General features: G+C 40.2%; 1 long non-coding RNA gene across 1 annotated transcript in view; it reads right to left on the reverse strand.

The window, feature by feature from the left end:
• Positions 1-15,971: 15,971 nt before the first annotated feature.
• Positions 15,972-19,668, reverse strand: part of LOC143662661 (uncharacterized) — a 34,760-nt gene continuing 31,063 nt past the window's right edge. Inside the window, exon 4 of the long non-coding RNA XR_013165526.1 lies at positions 15,972-16,023. This is a non-coding gene — a long non-coding RNA (uncharacterized LOC143662661). The remainder of the gene's footprint in view (positions 16,024-19,668) is intronic.

The following is a 19,668-nucleotide window of genomic DNA, read 5'->3' on the forward strand; positions in this document are numbered from 1 at the left end:
CAACAGCTAAAGTGGAAAATCTCATAATTCATGGGGCATTGTCTAGAGTACTGCCAGTGCCTCAGTAGTGGAGAAAATGAGTCCTGGACTAAACACGGCTCTGATCTCACCTAACAAAGCTTCAAAGCAATTCCCAAAAGGATGAAACTATTTCCAAGTAATTTAACCTCATTCTAAAATAAAATTCATGAATATTTATAGGAATATAAAATATCCAGCACCAACAAGGTAAAATTTACAATTTTAGCATCCAGTAAAAACTTGTCAGGTATGTACTGGGGTAACTTACCAGAAACCTACAACCTCAAATGGGTCCCTGGACCAGATAAGTCCTGAAACCTAGAGGGCCCAGCTTCTACAGAACATCAGCTAGTTCCGTCCCCCTACCCATATTATTGACAGCCCCTTCCAAATTGATAAAGTTAGAATGGCCATAGCCCAAATACCTCTAGAGTGGGAGAAAGATAAAGGGTGATGGCAGAATTATACAGAGAAGGTAGGGTTTAACAAGGGAATATGACTGCTGAATCATTATACTGATATTTCTTTTAGTCTTCAGTATCTCAGAGCCGCTAGAAGTAAAAAGCTAAAATTGTAACCCATACACAACTCTGAAATCTGTTCTATGATGTGCTTTGAAATTTATTGCTTTTTTTGAATATACGTTATTTTTCACAAAAAGGAAAAAAGTCAATTGTGATGATAATATATATATAGATGATATATATGGTGATAATATATATATATATTCCTTCTGGCCTCCAATTTTCTAGAGCAGCTAAAAAGAAAAACCTGAAATGATGGAATGGTAGCCCATGACAAACTCTGGAATCTGTCCTGTAACTACTTGTTGAAGAGTACTTTGAAAACTGTTGCTTTTTCCTTTCTTTGCTTTGTAAATATGCTATTTTATACAATAAAAAAGTTTTTTAAAAGTTTTAAAAAAACCAGGTATATAAAGAAGTAAGAAATGAGGAACAAAGACAATCTATCTAAACCAACCAAGAAATGATTGATATGAAAGAATTAATAGACAAAGACATAAAAATACCTATTAAACTATATTCTATATGTTCCAGACCTAAAGTAAAGTTTGAACATATTAAGTAGACATATGAAAGATATAAAAAACAGCAACATCAAATTTCTAGAAATTGAAACAACATTGTCTGAGATAAAAAATATATATACACCTGATAGGATTAAAAACAGATTATACATTAAAAAAGAAAAGTGAATTTGAAGATACAGTGATAGCAATGATCTAAAATGAAACACAAACAGAAAAAAAATGTCAGAAGGAAAATCAAAATGAGCATCACTGAGCTGTGGGACAAACTCAAGCAGCCTAATGTATATGTACTTGGAATCTGTCGAGAAGGGAGATGGAGGGAGTGGGGGAGGCAGAAAAATATCTGAAGAAATAATGGCCTAATATTTTCCAAATTTGGTGGCAGTTATAAAAATACAGATTCAAGAAACGAATGAACTCAGCAAAAAACAAAACAAAACACCCGACACATCATTATCAAATTGCTTAAAACTAGTTATAAAGAAAAAATCTTAAAGCAGACAGAGGTTAGTAAACAAAGTTACAGAGCAAGAAAAATAAGGGTGATACAGGTTTCTTGTCTGAAACAATACAAGCCAGAAGGCATTGGAGTGACATCTTTAAAGTACTGAAAGACCAAAACTGTTAACCTAGAATTCTATACCCAGTAAAAATATCTTTCAAAAATGACATCAAAAGGAATACTTTTTCAGACATATAAAGGCTGAAAGAATTCATCACCAGTAGACCTCACTAACTGAAAACATTAGAGGAAGTCCTTCAGGCAGAAGGAAAATGACATTAGATAGAAAGCGAATTTTCACAAAGAATGAGGAGCACCAGAAATGATACCTATATGGATAAACATAGAAGGTTTTATTTTGTATTGTTTAAATATCTTCAAAAGTTAACTGATTGTTTAAAGCAAAAATAATAATGTATTCTGAGGTTTATAGCATTTGAAGTAAAAGATATGGCAATAATAGCACAAAGTCTTGGAAGAGAGAAGTGGGAGTATAATGTCCTTATACTATACATCAAGTGATAATATGATATGATATGATATGATATAATATAATATAATCATTTGAAGGCAGATAAGTTGAAAATGATACCAAAACCTTATAACAATCACTAAAATATCACAACATAGAGATAGCTTATATGTCAAGAAAGGTAATAAAATGAAATGACAAAAAATTACTCATTCATCCAAAAGAAAGTAGGAAAAAAAGTACAGATGGGACAAGTAGAAAATAGCAAGATGGTAGACTTAAACCAAACCACATCAATAATCACATTAAATATAAATGTCCTAACACCTCAATTAAGAGACAAAGAGCATCAGATTGAATAAAATATAACACCTGACTATATGATGCTGACAATAAATCCATTTTCTATATGAAAAATGAAAAATAAGTTAAAAGTAAAAGGATAGAAAAAGATATAGTACACTAAAACTAATCAAAAGAAAGCTGGAGTTGCTATGATATTAGATCAAGTAGATTGCAGAATAAAGAATATTACCAATGATAAAGAAATTCATCTCAAAATTATAAAGGAGTAAGGGACATAAGCTTTACCCTTTGGGGGGGGATCAGAATAACAGAACAGGAACTAAAAATTGATAGAATTGCAAGGAGAAATAGAAAAATGTACAATGATAGCCAGAAATTTCAACTTGATAGAACAAGTAAACAGAGAATCAGTAAAGATACAGTTGACTTGAAAACCCTAATGACACAAAACAAATCTCAATGGATTTAAAAGAATTCATATCATATAAAGCATGTTCTCTAAAAACAATGAAATTAAATTAGAAATCACTATTAGAAAGATTTCTAGGAAAATCCCTGAATATTTGGAAACTAAATAATATAGCCTAAATAACCCAGGGATCAAAAAAGAGAAATTAGGAAGTATTTTCAACTGATTAAAAACGAAAATATAACCTATCAAAATGTGTGGGATTCTGCTAAAGCACTACTCTGGGAAATTTATAGCGTAAACATCTATCTTAAAGAAGAAGAAAGGCTTCAATGGTTTTCACCTTTAAGAAACTAGAAAAAAAGGAGCAATTGAAATTCAAAGTAAGCAGGAGGATAAAAATAATAACTATCAGCCCAGAAATCAATGCAATGGAAAAATAAAAAACAATAAGAGGAAAGCAATGAATTCAAAAGCTGGTTCTTAAAGAAAATCACTAACACAGATAAGCCTCTTGCCAGACTTATCAGGGAAGCAAAGAGAAGACACAAATAATCAATATCAATAACAAACAGTAAATAAAGTGCTGGGGAGTAGGATGGACAGATTCTAATCCAAACTCGGGCCTGGCCAACAGTCCAGCCTCTGCCATTCCCATCTAAGGATTTGGATTTCTGGGGATTCAGAGGGGTACAACAGATGGACAAACAGTTAGGGTGCAGCCTGTATGAAGCTTTCCTGAGTCCCAAAACTGCCTCTAATAAGTTAAATAGCATATTACGCATTTCCAATCCAAACACTTTCCGGCCATACTTTTTTTTGAAAATAATTTTGTATTTTATTGTTCTCTAAATGAAGAATTTGAAAACGAATTTAAAAACAAAACACTACTTTTTTAGTTAGTAAACTGCCTGACTTTTTACATTAAAAAAATTTTTTTTAAGATCCTTACATTGTGTACTTCTTTCAAACTAAAAGAGTATTTGCCAGAAAAGCAAAAATTATTATGGCTTATATTTCAAAGATGTTTTACATCAGGCAACATGCTGGAATTCGGGCTCTCAGTTTTGGGTAGGGCTGCCTCCTCTTCTTAGTACGTGTCAAGAAGTAATTATAGGGTTAATCAAGAGCGCCGGAAGGAGGGTGGAGAAAAGAAACTTAGACAGGCTAAACTCTCCCACTGCCTCTCCAGTCTGAGTGCAGCTGATAAATGAGTTCATCTACCACACAAAATAGCCTTTGTTTTACGCTGTAGCTTACTGGCTTTCCACTGTTTGGAAGAGTATAGAGGTAAGATGGTTTGCCTTGACTTGCCTACTTACTACTGGAGCTTTTAATTTTTAGGCTCACAATACAGTAAAACTATTTCCTGAAATTTGCCTTTATTTAGGGGTTAACCACTTTTTCCTCAATGTCATTTAAAAGTATTCAAACCTACACAAAAGCTGAAACAAAAAGAAGATCCATAACCCTTTACTTAGATATATCAGTTGTTAACACTTTGCCATATTTTCTCTCTCTCTTTCTCTTTCTGTATTGTTTTTCTGCAACATTTTGCAACCATCATGACAATTCATCCTAAATACTTCAGCATGAATCTCTTTAGAACAAATACATTCCTACATAATTTTCAAGAAATTTAATACTGATAACCATAATATCGTACACACATGCACAAACATACATACACATAGTCAATATTCAAATTTCCCCAATTGTCCCAATAATTTCCTTTAGAACTGTTTGTTTTGTTCACTAATTCTGGAACCAGTCAAGGATCGCATGTTGTATCTGGTTGTCATTTTGCTGAACACTTTTAATCCACATTAAATGTATCTCTTCTATTTGTCACTCCCACTGATTAGTAAGTCTTAGATAAATGAAAGCTTGATTCTGCAATTAATCCAGAAATCATTATTTCTCTTGCAGCCAACCCCTGAGTGTAAGACATATTCTTCCAAAAGGCTGAAGCAGCTATTTCATTAAACCATCCTTCTGAGTAACTCATTTAGAAATGGTACAGGTCACTGAAGTCTGGAAATTCATTTTCCAGCCCTCTCATCAACATTTCCCTTATATAACCTCTCTGTGCCTCAGATTCCTCTTCTAAAAAGTAGGGATAATGACATTATTTACCACACACCCTCTTGTGAGTATTCAAGTCAATAAATTAACACATGCAAGAGATCAAAGGACAGAGACTGGTTAAAAATATCTTCCTACTTAGACTAAAGCTACAACACCCTCTTTGGGTGTATGTATTCAAAGTTTCTATAAACTTCGGTTTTAGTCTTCTTGTCATTTTTCATGTTTTTTTTTCTTTTTTCTTGGGATCTTCCTGCTTTCTTGTGAGTGAGAAAATGAAACCAAGGTCAAACTATTAACTTAAAAGGCCTAGCCCAATGTTAAGAAAAACTCACTTCTGGAATGTCCCCAAATACTCCTCCAAGGGGTGCTAGATGCTGTATTTCTCTTTCCAAAAGTTTCTTCTCTTCCAGACCTCACCCTCAGTCTGACTCAGAGCCCTGCTGCCACTTCCTCCTCATGATGCAAAAGGTCAGGCCACAAAGCAGCCCCCTGCTGGTTGAAGAAATGAATGCCAAGTAATGCAAGTAATCAGGAAAACCACCTCAGCAGGGATTTTCAACTTGGAAGTTTTTTACAGTGAAATTGGGAAGCCTTCTATGATAGCCAAATGAAACAGCCAGGGTAGGCAGCAGACTTGAGAAGACTCACTTGGGAGACTGTGGATTCTCTTCCCCACTGCCCCTCCTCAACCCCTCAATTTTCTTCTGTTGAAATAAAAGAAAGAAATGAAATAAAATTTGCCAAACTGAGAAAAAGTGAAGGTCCTAACATAAGCAACATTTACACGACAGCACTCACTTCTTGGTAATCTTTAGCTAAGTGGTTATCATCTGACAAGCTGCGCTCAAAATGAGAAAGAGAAGCAAATGGGGAGGATCATTCAAGAAACTCACCAAGCACTGAGTGGGACTGCTGGGCACCAGGCTGCCAATGTGAGTAGGCCTAGTCCTGCCTGTGAGTGAGGTCTCCCACCAAGGGTAAGCCAAGCAGAAAAGAATAGCCATGCAAGAGGTGACAGAGGCCCTCTGATGGGACTAGTTTAGACAGCTCCAAGAACCCCAGGAGGGAGCAACCAATTCACCCAGGGAAGTCAGGGAAGGCCTCATGGACTGGGGAATGGAGTGGGATCTTATGGGGTGACACCAGCAGGAAGAAGAGGCAAAGGGGGTGGGAAGCAATGGGTGGTCTCAGTAGACAGTATCAGTGCTGCACAAACTAAGCATAGCAAGTTTCCTGTGGAGGCCAGGGAGGTGGGAGACCTCTCTAGAGTAGGTGGGAAAGGAGCTCTTTTAGAGCAGATTTCACTGAATCAGAATCCTAAGGGTGGGGTCCCAGGAATCTAGTTCTAGGTGGCCCTGAGGTCCAGCACAATATGGGACCCAGCCATAGGAATCAAGAAATCACTGATACTTTTAAGGAGAAGAGTGATATAAGTAGATTTGTTTGCAAGAAATATGATGTTTGTGGCAGAATGGAAAAGGAAGTGGAGCAGACAGAGACTTAAGGGGAGATAAATTAGGGGACTCTTCCACTTGTCTCATGGAGCCATGCTAAATGAAAGCAATTGGGAAGGAGAAGAGGGGATGAATTCATGAAGTATTTCTCAGGGAGGAACAACAGAACTTGATGAGCAATTGGATGTGGGTGGTGAAGGAGAGAAAAGAGTCGAGAATGATTTCTAGGCTTGTACCTCAGGCTCCCAGGTGGTTGGGGAGTCCTTGAAAGGAGTAGACAAAGGCCAAGCAGAAACCATGCATTTGGAGGGCAGGTAAAGAGAACTCTCAGTAGAGTTTGATTTTGAGCATGTGGCCTATGAGATACCTGTGGATAGGTGGCACATGTCCAGGAGACAGGGGAAGCTGGAAGTAGGTACTGGGGAGAGGAGCCATGTTTAAACTCTTAGATTTGGGCAGAATCTCCAGGGAGACTATTCAGAGTGGGATGAGGTCAGTGCATAGGCAGGCACTGACCCTAGAGGTAGATGGAGACTGGAAGTGACAGCTGAGAGGGAGAAGGAGCACCAGTCTGAGTCGGGGGGGAAAACTGGGGTAGGGGAATGGTGGGGAAGTTTCAAGGAGAGAATGAGAGTCCAATGCCTGAGAGAGGCTAGATAGGGAAAGAACTGAAAAATGATCTTCCTGGGTGACAATTTCAAGAGCATTGACAATCTTAGAGAAAGCAATTGTGCGAAGAGCTGGAATCTGAGGCCAGACTGTGGCCAGCTGAGAAATGAATCAGAGGTGAGGAAGTAAAGACAGCAATTGCAGTCTATTTCTTTACAAACTTGTGAAGGAAAAGAGTCAGGGTAACAATGAGATGGAAATAGCTGAGTGAAATACACAGATTGTTTTGTTTTTAACTTTTTACTTTCTTTATTAAATGATACAACTTAACATGAGTCATTTGATACAGTTACTATTTTCTACATTCTGTGGACCAAGAACTATTAGAACTATTTTCTATTCCAGTAATCTCTAACAATGTGTGAGAAGATGGTACAGTCTCAGCAAGTTGAGATGATCATTCTTTCAACGTGAATATTTGAGAGCAACCATATCTATCCATATCATCTCATATTCTTGCAATAAAAAAATCAAAACCATTAATAGGGATTACAAGCCAGTATACACAATGTTTATAACAAGAGATGAAACTAATAAGAACGAGGTTCAAATTTCAGCCGCTTCTTGGGGAACCCTGGCATTGCAGACATGTTGCTATAAATTGGGTGTGACTCATTTAATCCTCACAACAGTTCAATAACGATATTAGCAACAGCAAACATTTATCCCTGAGCCCTGGGGCGGCGCAGCAGCCAGTAGGGAGCTGGACACTGGGCAGCTGAGGCAGCGGGCATCAGAAGGCTCATGTGTTATTTCAGTGGAGAAGTGAGCATATGGGAGGGCTCTTTCCAAGGGCAGAGGTTCTGGGGGTTAAAGATGTTAGAGCTGGGAGGGAATCCCCCTCTTTCCTGCATGAGGACACATGAGAGTGACTTAGTCATGGTTACACAGCTAACTAGTCATAGAGCTGGAATTAGCACATAGTTTTCTTAAGTCTTATTCTGGTGGATAAATCAGTGGGGGTAGCATCAGACCCTTCCCAAATACACGGTCTGGCCTCACCTCCCACTGTTGACTTCAAGCACCCGCTAGTGAGGGTTCTTACCCTTCATTACTTAAAGCAATGAATGAGTTCTGTTCATTTTTTCACTTAACAAACATTCATTAACTACCTGCCATTGCCAGGTACTGTTTGGTCCTGAAAAGTCCAAAAAACAAAAAATCCCTAGCTTTGTTTTTAAAGAGCTCAAGGTTGGTAAGGGGAGAGACTCGTGGACAGAGGACCAGACTGCAGTCTGAATAGTATACTATGACAGGGTTGGTGTAAGGCTTACCACTGGAACAAGCAGGGTTCAAGCAGCTCTGCAAAGGAGGGATGTATAGAAGGCTTCATAGAGATGTTTAACCTTCTTGGCAAATGAGGCAAGCTGAGGTTAGGAAACTGAGAAGAGAGGAAGGAAAAAACAACTGCATTCAAAGCATGGAGAAGCTTGTGTGCAAAGACACAGAAGCCCCTCATTTCCCTTTTCCCTCTTCCTCATCCAGGACCCTATGTCCCAAAGGCAGAAACCGAGCAACCCTCAGCAAAGTGCACCAGCCAAATGGACCCATGATATCAACCAATGTTCAAAGAATCCAAGAAGATATCAGCTTATATACACCCCTAAAAATAAATGATGGGAGCTCAACATGTGTTTTTTCTACAAATAGAATTTCCACAATAAAATTAGAACTGAGTTTTGGTGAGTGAAAATGTCCTTTTTAAAGCACGTTTTGACCAACATGATGCTTTTAAATAATTACCTAAACCTGCCCCACAGGGTAGTCCTAGGCATTAAACCACTGGCATTATCAACCAATATCTCCTGAATCTGAGAAGCATGTACACTCGCTGAAACGCAATCTACAGCTCTCCCAGTGATGGATAGCAAAACAAAGGCAGCACTAATGAAAAATTAATGAAAACGGGTACTTCCGTAAGAAAAATGATCTGTTTTCTCCCACCTTTGTATTGATTTTTAACCTGCCCTGTAATTGGAAATGTATAATTTTATCCTAAGGTAAAGGCAGGCAGGGGAAGCAGAGCACAGAATTCCAGGCAGGTGTGGGCAGGCTTGCGGGCAGCGCGGTAAGGCTTTATACTCTTCGATGTGTAGCCCTCTCTCGTGCATGTTCTCTCCACTGGACCCGAAATCTGATCCTGCCAAGCTCTGAATCCTGAGCTTCATTTGAAGATGACTGATAACAACGACAACCAAATGTTCCCATGTCTACCAGCCTTTTGGGTTCGCCTCTTCCTTTGGCGATGAACATAAATACAGCTTCAGCCTGTACAATTCAGGAAAGCCCACAATCGCCCCCAGGTTTTTAGATGTTCCTTGGGGAGGTATCACCTATCACATTTCACTCAATTCCAGCCTCCAGTCTCCCATCCCTTCTGACCGTTTTGCCAGCTTGGGTATTGCCCACCCCTTTAACTCTACAGAGACACCCACCTAAAGTGGTATTAGGTTAGTTAAGAAAAAGTTAGTTCAGGGTGTCTATGCTTCTGATGGTTGGAAGGCAGAAACTTCATTCACATAGCTCACCACTGAATCTCAAGGGCCAAACCAACACCTGGATCATCCTAGGAGCTTAAAAATAATAACTGAGTGAAGCAACGAAAGAAGAAAAGAGTACTACAGGTCAAAATAAAAAATAACCTAAAACTGGTAGCACAGCATTATAAACGTAATTAATACCACTGAATTTTACAATTGAAAGTGGTTAAAATCATCACCCCTCAAAAGAAACTCTTTAACCGACATCCCTCTTTTCTCCATAATCCCTCAAGCCTCTGTCTACCACTAATTTACTTTCTGTCTCTATAGATTTGCTTATTCTGCACATTTCATATCAATAGAGTCATGTAATCTGTGGTTTTAGAGGGATAATTTTTATACTAAAACAAACCACTATGTTATGGAAAGCATGCAAAAAATTGCACTCATTTTTAAATCACAACAGATATTGAAAAGAAATTTCCCTTGTGCCTGGCAGCTTCATGCTCAGTCTAAGTCTCCTTCAGGAACAGTAATTCATTCTCCTTTTCCCCCTGGGCCACTTGGTAGCAATTTTTTGGTAGCATAGGACTTAATGATTTTTGATCCCCATTTCAGATCTAACTGTTTTTTTGTTAAACTCCAAAGCCCAGCCTGATAAGCCTATAGAGTCATTTTCCAGGAGAAACTGTTAGTGACCTTCTGTTACCATTTTCCTCTTTCATCTTTTCCTCATCTCACGTCCACCCAGAGATCTATATTTAGTATAACTGAGAAAATCATACGATTATACCAGAGTTCTATATAAAAGAATAACATGTTGAGGTTGTCTTCCCCACCCTCACTCACCTCATTCCTTATCCCAGACTTGCGAAGAGGTCCTTAATCTGTTTTTATTCACTGCTGCATCTCCAATGCTCAGTGCCTTGAGATATGATAGTGCTCAATAAAAACCTGCTGGAAGAAAGTACGAAATAAAGAATCATGGAAGCAAGGAAAGCAGGGAAGGAGAGAAGGAGGAAGAAAAAGAGCCTTGGACTTGGTTAGCATAATCAAACGTGGAAGTTAAACTGAAAGAAGTACTCAATATTATCAAGAGACAGGTTTGCTTGTCTTCCAGGTATTCCACTCTGAAGGAATTGACTCTGCCCCACCCCTCTGTTTCATCAAAAAAAAAAAAAAAAAAAGTCACCATGTGTAAAGAAAAGAAACAGGAAGACAAGACAAAGAAAGACTCTTGGGTACCTTCAGAGGTGGGCCTGTAGGCAACTTCATAGAAAAATCAACTGGCAAGAACACCCTTTGCCCCTAGTTCATGTTTAATAGAAAGATTTTCTTTCCAATGTGAGTTCCTCAGTCAATACAAACAACAAATAACCTCAGGATCCTGCCTTATAAATATTGGCAGGAAAGCAGCTCAGGGCCAGATTCCAAGCTAAAGAACCAACCACTCACCACAGATAATGGCAGAGAAACTTTCATATCTGGGGTCCAAGAGCTACCAACGCCATGGGCAAGTGGGTTGTCAGCTTCCGCAGATTTGGCCCATCCTGGTCTATACCTAAGGCTCTGAAGCCAAGAAGTGAATGAAATGGGTTCTTTAAGTCACCCGACATCTTTCAGCTGAGACATGACAAATACTATTCTCATCACCAAATTGCTCCACAAGCATCACTTAGGCAGGTGGAACCCCAGGCAGAAGGATCAGCAGTGTGTGTCCCTCCATTGTCTCCTGCTTGGTATACCATGGATATGCTCCAGGGCGGGTATCCTGCCCTCCTGTTGTTCTCCATTTTGTTGGGCATAAAAGGATCTTTGAGGCATCGGCACCAGGAATTTGAGCGTTCATGGTTAAGGGAGGTGCTGGGAATGGCTGCTGCCAGGGACCTGGAGATAGTGACTGAAAGTCAGGACCCCGCACAGTCCCTTCCACCTCGGGAAGGGGAGCACTCAGGCCTAGAGAACTTGTTGCCAGGGAATTTGAGGGTCATCCATCCAACGATTTGGCATGTCTCTGCACAACCTTTCTAAATCTGTTTCTTCATCTGCAAAATGAGGGTAATAGCACCTCCCTCAGAGGGTAGTGTTGGGGTTGAAACAATAAATGCATGTGGAGTATTTTGCCCAGAACCTGGCATATAGCCAGTGCATGGAAAGGCATCATCTTTTCCACTGAGTGAGAAGTGGAGGGGAGCTAGGAATTTAATCCAGGGCCCCTACAGTGACACCAGGCTGCCTTGCTCTACCCACTGCACTGGAAGCTCCGTGTATGTCGAGTTTGGTGACTTATCCCATCGTGCATCTATCACAAGACAGGCACAGCTCTAAGGTGCAATGGAGCTAATGAATTTACCCATGGGGAATGGGGAACTTTTACTATTCAATACACATTCCCCAAATCAGGGGTTAAATTTCTCAGGAATTTTCCTGAGAAAAGATAAAGACACAAATTAAACTCTCATGACTGGCATCCACTCTATCTAGGATTTCTGCCCCACACCTCGCCAGGAATACTGAGGGAGCCTGGAGTGGGCTCACCCAAGGGACTCTGAAGCAGAGTTTGGCCTCAGCACTGAGTCATCTCTGCCCCCCTCTCAATTGGCAAGCTCCTTGGAAGAAGCTGTCCTGCTTCCCGAAAGCCATTAGCATCTTGCCGTGTTCTCTTAGAGAGGAAGGCGAAAATCACAGAGCACTTTTCCCACCCACGCTTACCTAACCTTCAAAACTGTCTGACTTCCCTTCTTGCTGCTGACTGAACCTGAGAAAAGGAGTTGTGAGATGTCCTACAGCACGGGTCATGTGGAAATACAAGGCCACACACTGGCTTTTGGGGGTCTGAGACACCTTTGCGTTCTTCCATTACCAAAAAAAAAGTATTAAAAATAGTATGTTATGGCTTCTTTGGCACAAAGGAACATAATATAATAGTATATTAACATTATAATATAATAAATATAATCCAGACTGGATGGATGTGTTTTATATTTTTATTATTATATTCATTTTTTTCTTTTGACTTGAAAGGAAATTAATATTAAACATTTTCTTGGGCCCCCAAAAGCCTTGCAGGCCCTAGGCACTGTGCTTACCACGTGAAGAAGTGGCCTGATGTGGGAATGAAAACCCGGCAGCACTCAGAGCCCATAGGACGCGGCCCCCTCAGACTTGCTACCATTCACCTGCAAGTAACAAGTAAGTCAGTTAGAAGAAATCCCCCAGGCAAAGGGCTGTAAATATTGAAATAATACATTAGAAATGGACTCTGAACAAAAATGGTGCCCTTCCATAAGAATAACACCCAGAGAAGTGAAAGAGGAAGGTGTGGCTAAAATAAAGTGTTTTTAACCTATTAGTAGCTTTAATTCAAACATACAATTCAGATTTGAGTGTCTCGTGTTTGATAATGGCTTTTGGCTAGGAAATGAGCTTGGCTTCAAAAAGGAATGTTGTGGGAGGATAGAAAGAGCCTCCACCTTATCTGGACAGAAAACAAGCACCTCTGACATGTTTCTGAGAAGGCCAGCTCCTCACAGAACAAAGCCCCTTTAGTCTTTAGTATTCAATCACTGACTGACTGGGATTGACATGGCGTTGGGGCCTGAGGGTGACTAGGCTGCAGTGCTTGCCTCCAGGAGGGGACAGGCATGGAGAATGTCAGAACAACATTAGGGGTGCAATCAGACATTGCACGGCGGTTAGGAGAGCTCAAGCCAGACCGCGAAGGATGCTAAGGTGGTGCCTTCTGGGGGATACTAGAAGTGTGGGAGGGGGCAGCCTTCCAGGCTGAGGGTCACGTGAGCAAAGGCAGAGAAGAGGGCCTGTGTGGAGAATACAGGGGTCCATGTGCTGGGCTGCTGCAGTGGGCAGAGCAAGACACGGAACAGATGAATACAGGACCCCAAATTCATTCTCCAGAGAATGGGGAACCAGTGAGGTAGGACCAGTTATACCATTTGTAGAGCCTAGAGCAAAATGACAACATAAACCCCTTATTAAAAAGCACAGAGAAAAAGCTAAGAAATTACCCATATTACACAGCAATCCCACTTCTTCCTACCTATGTATACTCCTAAAAGAACTGAAAACAGAGACTCAGACAAACACTCATCCACCAATGTTCATAGCAGCATTATTTACAAGTGCCAAAAGGTGGAAACAACCCAAGTGTCCCTCAGCAAATGAATGGATAAACAAACTGTGGTGTATCTAAACAATGGAATATTGGGCTGTAAAAAGGAATGAAGTTCTGATACATGCAACAACATGGATAAACCTTGAAAACATTATGCTGAGTGAAATAAAGCAGGCACAAAAGGACAAATGTTTATGATTCCGCTTATATGAAATATCATAGAAACAGAAGGTAGATTACAGATTCCCAGAGGAAAGAAGGGGGGACTTACTGCTTAATGGTTATAGAGTTTCTGTTTGAGATAATGAAAAAGTTTTGAAATAGTGGTGATACTAGCACATATTGTGAATATAATTAACGCCATTGGATTGTACATTTAAAAACGGTTAAAATTACAAATTTTATATTATGGCTATTTTACCATAATAAAACTTATTTCAGAGACATTTCCAGAATCTCTCTTCTCCCAAAATGGTGAGACCCAATGCCTCAGCCCAAGTAAATTACCTAGGGTTCCTTTATGTGGCCTGGGAAAGAAGGCATTACTCTGCCTTTAGAAACATACAGCACACTTAAAAATGGTTAAAATGGTGAATTTTACCTCAATAAAGCAAAAACAAAACAGTGCAGCAGCATACAAGGTTTAAATCCTGAGAAATTATGAAATTCTCCTCCTCCATAACTGACAGCAGAGCCAGCCAAAGTAAAACTCCTTAAGCAATCCTCTCACCACAACCCAGAAGAAGGAAGAATTAGAGAGAAGAAAAAAAAATCTCATAAAGAAACGGAGGTGATGTCCTGCCTTGCGGGCGCGCACAGCCTCCCCTGGGCCCTCTGCTCTGTCTTCTTCCAGCTGGGCAGAAGTCCACAAGCTCTGAGGAATCCTGCTCATGACTCAGGCCCAGGCTGCGTTATTACAATGCCCTGTAAAGGCTTCCCCTTCTGCTCCTTTCTCCCCTTCCATGCCCTGTTAGCCCTGCCAAGAGGAGAATATCTGTTCTCCCCAGGGGAAGCCAGCCAAGCTTTAAGTGGGCAGAGTGGAAGGGGCCAGGCTTTGCAAGGAATATGCTATTTTTTTTTTAAGCCCTTATTTCTCTGGGGCTTAAATTTCTGCCTGGCATGTGAGGAAGACTCCATGAAAGACTCAAAGCTGTTCTCGGAAGCAGCACACCCAGAGATTGGAAGCTGCATAGGCCTGGGCTCCTACCTATGTCATGGAGTGTATGGTTCAGCCTCTCTCAGCCTCAGTTTCCTCATCTGCAAAGGAGGGACCATAATACACTGTTGACACGAGTCATGACATTGCCCTCAGCATTAAATGGGAAAATGAGGTGTTTTGTATTCCAATGTCTGGCACACAGAGAGTCTAATCAATGTTGGCTAATTGTTATCAGTAAATATTCCCAACCTGAAGGGCTCTAAGCAGCCAAGGTATTAGAAGTGTCTGGGTGGTAGAAGGCTAGTTTTTCATAAAATCACTAAACCTTCACTCCTCCCAGGTCCCCTGTGGGATGCCTGCCAGAAGTACCAGTTGTCTCCTATGAACCCACCTTCCAGAAATCTTATCTGTGTCCTTTGGCCTCTAGTACTGGCACTGGACAGGACACGTGGTGGACTTTCTGACCCATATTTAACCACCCCATGCCCTCTGTACACCAACAAATGTCTTCGGTTGCTATAACAATGAAAGTTGCTCCCAAGAACACTGTTTTAGATTTTTATGTTCCTACATCATATTTTAAATTATTAAACTAGCAGTTGAATGTCTATCAGCACATAAAAGTAGATTTTCCCCCTTCTGTCAGAGAGAGGAATGGGAAAGAAAATCATTTCATGGTTTTTTAGATGTGAATGACTAAGAGCCTCTTGGGTCCTTGGCAGGCTGGAGGGAAGACTCGGCTTCCCCAACCCCCCACGTCCATTTCCTTGCTTGTAAGCTTCAACCAAAATATAAGGGACAGAATGGAACTCTCCAGAGATACAGAAGTTGTTATAACTGCCATCCAGGGTTAAACAATATGGCTTTTATTTTGCTGAAAATCAGAGTCTCAGTTACAACTGCTGATGTTCACTGCATTTCGCAAACAAACTTGACTGGCAAAACTTTTATCTCGGAGCTCTGAATGAATGGCTACCTTAAGCCATGGATAGAGGGGGCTGTGAGTGGTGCAGTTGAGATTCAAATCTTGGTTTTTCAGTTTCCAAAACCCATATCCTTTTTCCATACACTTCTAGCATACCCATACACCCCACAGGGTCCTCATGAAACATATGTAAAAACGTCTAGCCTAGTACCTGGCTTAGCACATAGATTTTTCAATAAGTAGTCTTGACTGAATTTTCTTAGATGCAAAGAGACATGGTTCCTAGTCACAGGTCTGTACATTCATGCAGGCTGTGTCCATACCTTTGCTGTATTGAAGAAGCTCGACATGTGACCTGAGTAAAAATGCAAAAGGGTACAGGTGGTGCAACAGTGGCTCAGTGGCAAGAATTCTCACCTCTTGAGCTGGAGACCCAGGTTCGATTCCCAGAGTCTGCATGCAAAAAATAAAAAAAAGGGGGGGGGGATAAAAAGCAAAGTGTGGGTTGTTAGGGATTAAGGTACATTTACCTCCCTTTTTCTTTACCTTCTTTCTAAGAATTTATATTACTGGAAGTTTTCATCAGTCCACCCCATTAATCAGAGAGGCTCTGGATGCTGCCCACATCCAGGACTGGACAGAGGTGGGGGTCCCAAGATTTGTAAGGATGTTCTCTACAGCTGTACTTTCCATCATCAAATGGGATTTTTTTTAAAGGAGTCATTCTCATCATTACAGAGGATGAAATTTATGGCTTGAAAGTAATAGCTGCCAACCTCATAAAATGAGTCTTAATATCACCACAGACATTCTCACTATTGGTCAAATCCCCAAGATCCCTATGAAGAGCAAACTGCCCTGGGCAGAAAAGGATTAAATCCCCTCAACATCATAAACGTACAAAATGAACTACATACCCCTTCTCACTTTCCAGTAGTGCTCAGATTGTGCAGGGGTCCTTTTGGCATCTGCTTTGCTCTCTTCCCACATCCACACTATGCCCCCCAGATGTGCTTGGCCTTTGCACTGACCCAACACTGCCTGGTCTCCCCCACCTTGATCCAACCCCTGACTCAGACCTGGAGTTGCTCCAACCCAGTCATAGTCAGTCTCTTCTCTTGGCTCCTGGTGAATCTAGAATTTGGTTCCAGACATTATGATTAATGTCATAATATATACTAAGTAAAGGCTTATAGTCACCTTGACCTGTGAGAAATTTTTAAAAATCCTGCTTTGCTTTATAGACTACCACCTTGGAAAAAGTAATTAAGTGCTCTGAAACTCATTCATCTGCTTACTATATATACACATATAATAAGGTAACTTCATTATATTATTTCACTTAACACTCACTAATATCCTGTGAGACAGAAAAAAAATCCTGTGAGATAAGTGTTATTATCCTCATAAGAACTGAAGAAACAGAAGCTTTCCAGCCAGCAACTTGTAAAATTGGGACTCAAATCCTCATTTGTCTAATTCCCAAATCCATATTCTTTATTCCTATAGACTTTCAACATATTTGTAAACTTTGCGAGGCCCACATGAAGTATAGATGGGATTACATATGTGGAGATGCCTAGACTAGTATCTGACACATAGTAGATTTTCAATAAATATTCTTGACTTTGAATTTCCCTGGTACACTTTGTCCAAAACAGGTGTTTGCTGCTAGTTAACTGCTGTCTAGCCTTGTGACTGAATGTGCCGGGAATATACTAAATGAATTGGTTAGAAAGAAAAGTAAAAGGAGGAAGGCATGCTACCTAGGAACTTCAGGAAGCAACATTCATACCAAAGGACTTGTTTGTGAAAAGCCTGAGAAACCACACTGAGCAGGGATAATAGTGTCTATCTCTGGCTCCAGGGCATGTGCAGCCCCGGGCATCAGCTCCTAAACTCCCAGGCTCTGAACTTGCCACAGACTGTCTACTTCCCAGTTTCTTCATCTAAAAAAATTGAGAACCGGGAGGATGTTTGAAGCTGAAAGAACAATATAAATAAAAGCAGAGTCAGGAAAACATGAAGCTTATGTAAGGAGGTACAAGTGGCTTGGCTGACGTGTAAGTTTACCAAACAGGGATAAGGAATTAATTTGGAAATCAAATATACCTTGATTTATTACAAAGAATATGTTATGGTTCATATGGAGTAAAAATCCATGACAATAAATCATACACTGTAGTTTCAGGCGCCAAATATACAGGTAAAGTATGTAAGAATTTGGAAGGAGAGATTACTATGTCTTTAAATAGTTGAAGATGGCTTTTGGAGGAGACAAAGATTGAAATACACATACAAAGGCAGAAAAGAGAAAGGAAGAGGAAAGCACTTCCAGGAAAAAGAGCAAGTGAACAAAGGACTGAGTTGGAAGGTGATTAGTGTATTTGGTAAGAAATAAAGTGAATCACGTTGGGGGAATAATGGATAATCAGCTCAAGGAAAGAATTTAGGGAGGAATTTGAATGTCATAGTGAAGAATGTGTGCTTTATCCACGCTATAGTGGCCACAAAGAGTTCTCTGTGTAAGTAACATGCTGGGGGGAATTTTTGGAATATTAGGCAATGAAGTGCAAGATGGATGAGGAAGGAAGGAGGCTGATAGCAGAAGCAGAGGCAGGGAGTGTGGTTCAATGACCCAGGGGAGGAGGAACCAAAGCAGAGTACAGACAACTAGAATGGATAGAGATATTACAAAGCCAGAATCAACTTGTTTAGGATATTGCTTTGACAGGGGGTGAGGAAGAGGGGAGCAAGAAAATAAGAGGGATTGAAATAAAATTGAAATGTTGGACCTTAAATGACCCAGGAAATGATGGAACAGATAAAAAAAAAAGAAAGAAAGAAAGGAAAGAGAGCCATCCTGATCATAGGATATTAAAATGAAAATGTCTGAAAGGAATTTAGGGATCCAAGATTGTAGATTTAGAGGAGATTAGGGATGGAGAATCAAGATATGAGAAGCAGCCACACTGAAAACAGCTAAACCCAGGAAGGTAGTGGGATCCCTCAGAATAGTCTGCAAAGCTGCAAGCTGAGCACTGGCATGGGCAGAGCATGGTGTGAAGAGCAATGGATGGGCAACCAAAGAAGCAGGGCAGAGCAGGGCTCCTGGGGCAGCTAAGAAGGTGGTGGTAAGTAGAAGGAAACTTTCCTTTTTAAAGAGTAGTCTTAGTAGTTATGAGGGTGGAGGTCAGTTTGCAGATAGTTTAATAAAGAACCAAGGTAAAGAAAGAACAGTGGAAATCATAGACTTTTGTTAAGTCAAGATTTGTTAAATCAAGTCAATGTCATATTTAATGTGTTGGGAAGAGAACATTTGGGTAAGTGTATGTACTCATGTATGTACATGAAAGAAGTAATAAACTTTTGAGATATTTTGAAAGGAAGAGATAAAAAAGAAAGAGGATCATCAAGCAAAGATATTTTTTTTCCTTCAATATCCAACATACTTGAGTATATTTGGTCATGGAACGGAGGGATCTAGTGAAGATAGAGCACACGAAGACAGAGAAAGGAAACAGGATAATTGATGAAACTGATTTATAGAGAAGGCAAGGATTCATCTGTTAATTCAACAAGCGTTTACAATGAGCCTACTATATGCAATGTTTGGTGCCCAATACAGTAAGAAATAGTAAGGTTAAAACAGACAATAGTGCCTTATCTAGGAACTTACACTCTAGGACGAGAGCTGATAGCTATGCAAATAGCAACATTACATAGCAGTGTAAGTCTTGTGTTAATGCTAACAGTGAAGTGCTATTGGAGCTCAGAGAGGAAATTTGGGGTGAAGGGAGAAGGGGTATCTCAAAAAGCATCACGTAAGAGAAAGTACTAAGTTCTTCGTTGAAAGATTAGCTAGAACATGATCGGTTAAAGTTGCAGAGGAATTCCAGCTGCCAAGATGGAATGTGTGGCACAGATAGAGGAGTTGGCCTTGGAAAGGAGGGACAATTCTCTAAATGGGACTTAAGGGAAGAACAAATAGGATAAAAGC

The sequence above is a fragment of the Tamandua tetradactyla genome, chromosome 18 (genome assembly GCF_023851605.1).
Source record: "Tamandua tetradactyla isolate mTamTet1 chromosome 18, mTamTet1.pri, whole genome shotgun sequence".
Lineage (NCBI taxonomy): Eukaryota > Metazoa > Chordata > Mammalia > Pilosa > Myrmecophagidae > Tamandua > Tamandua tetradactyla.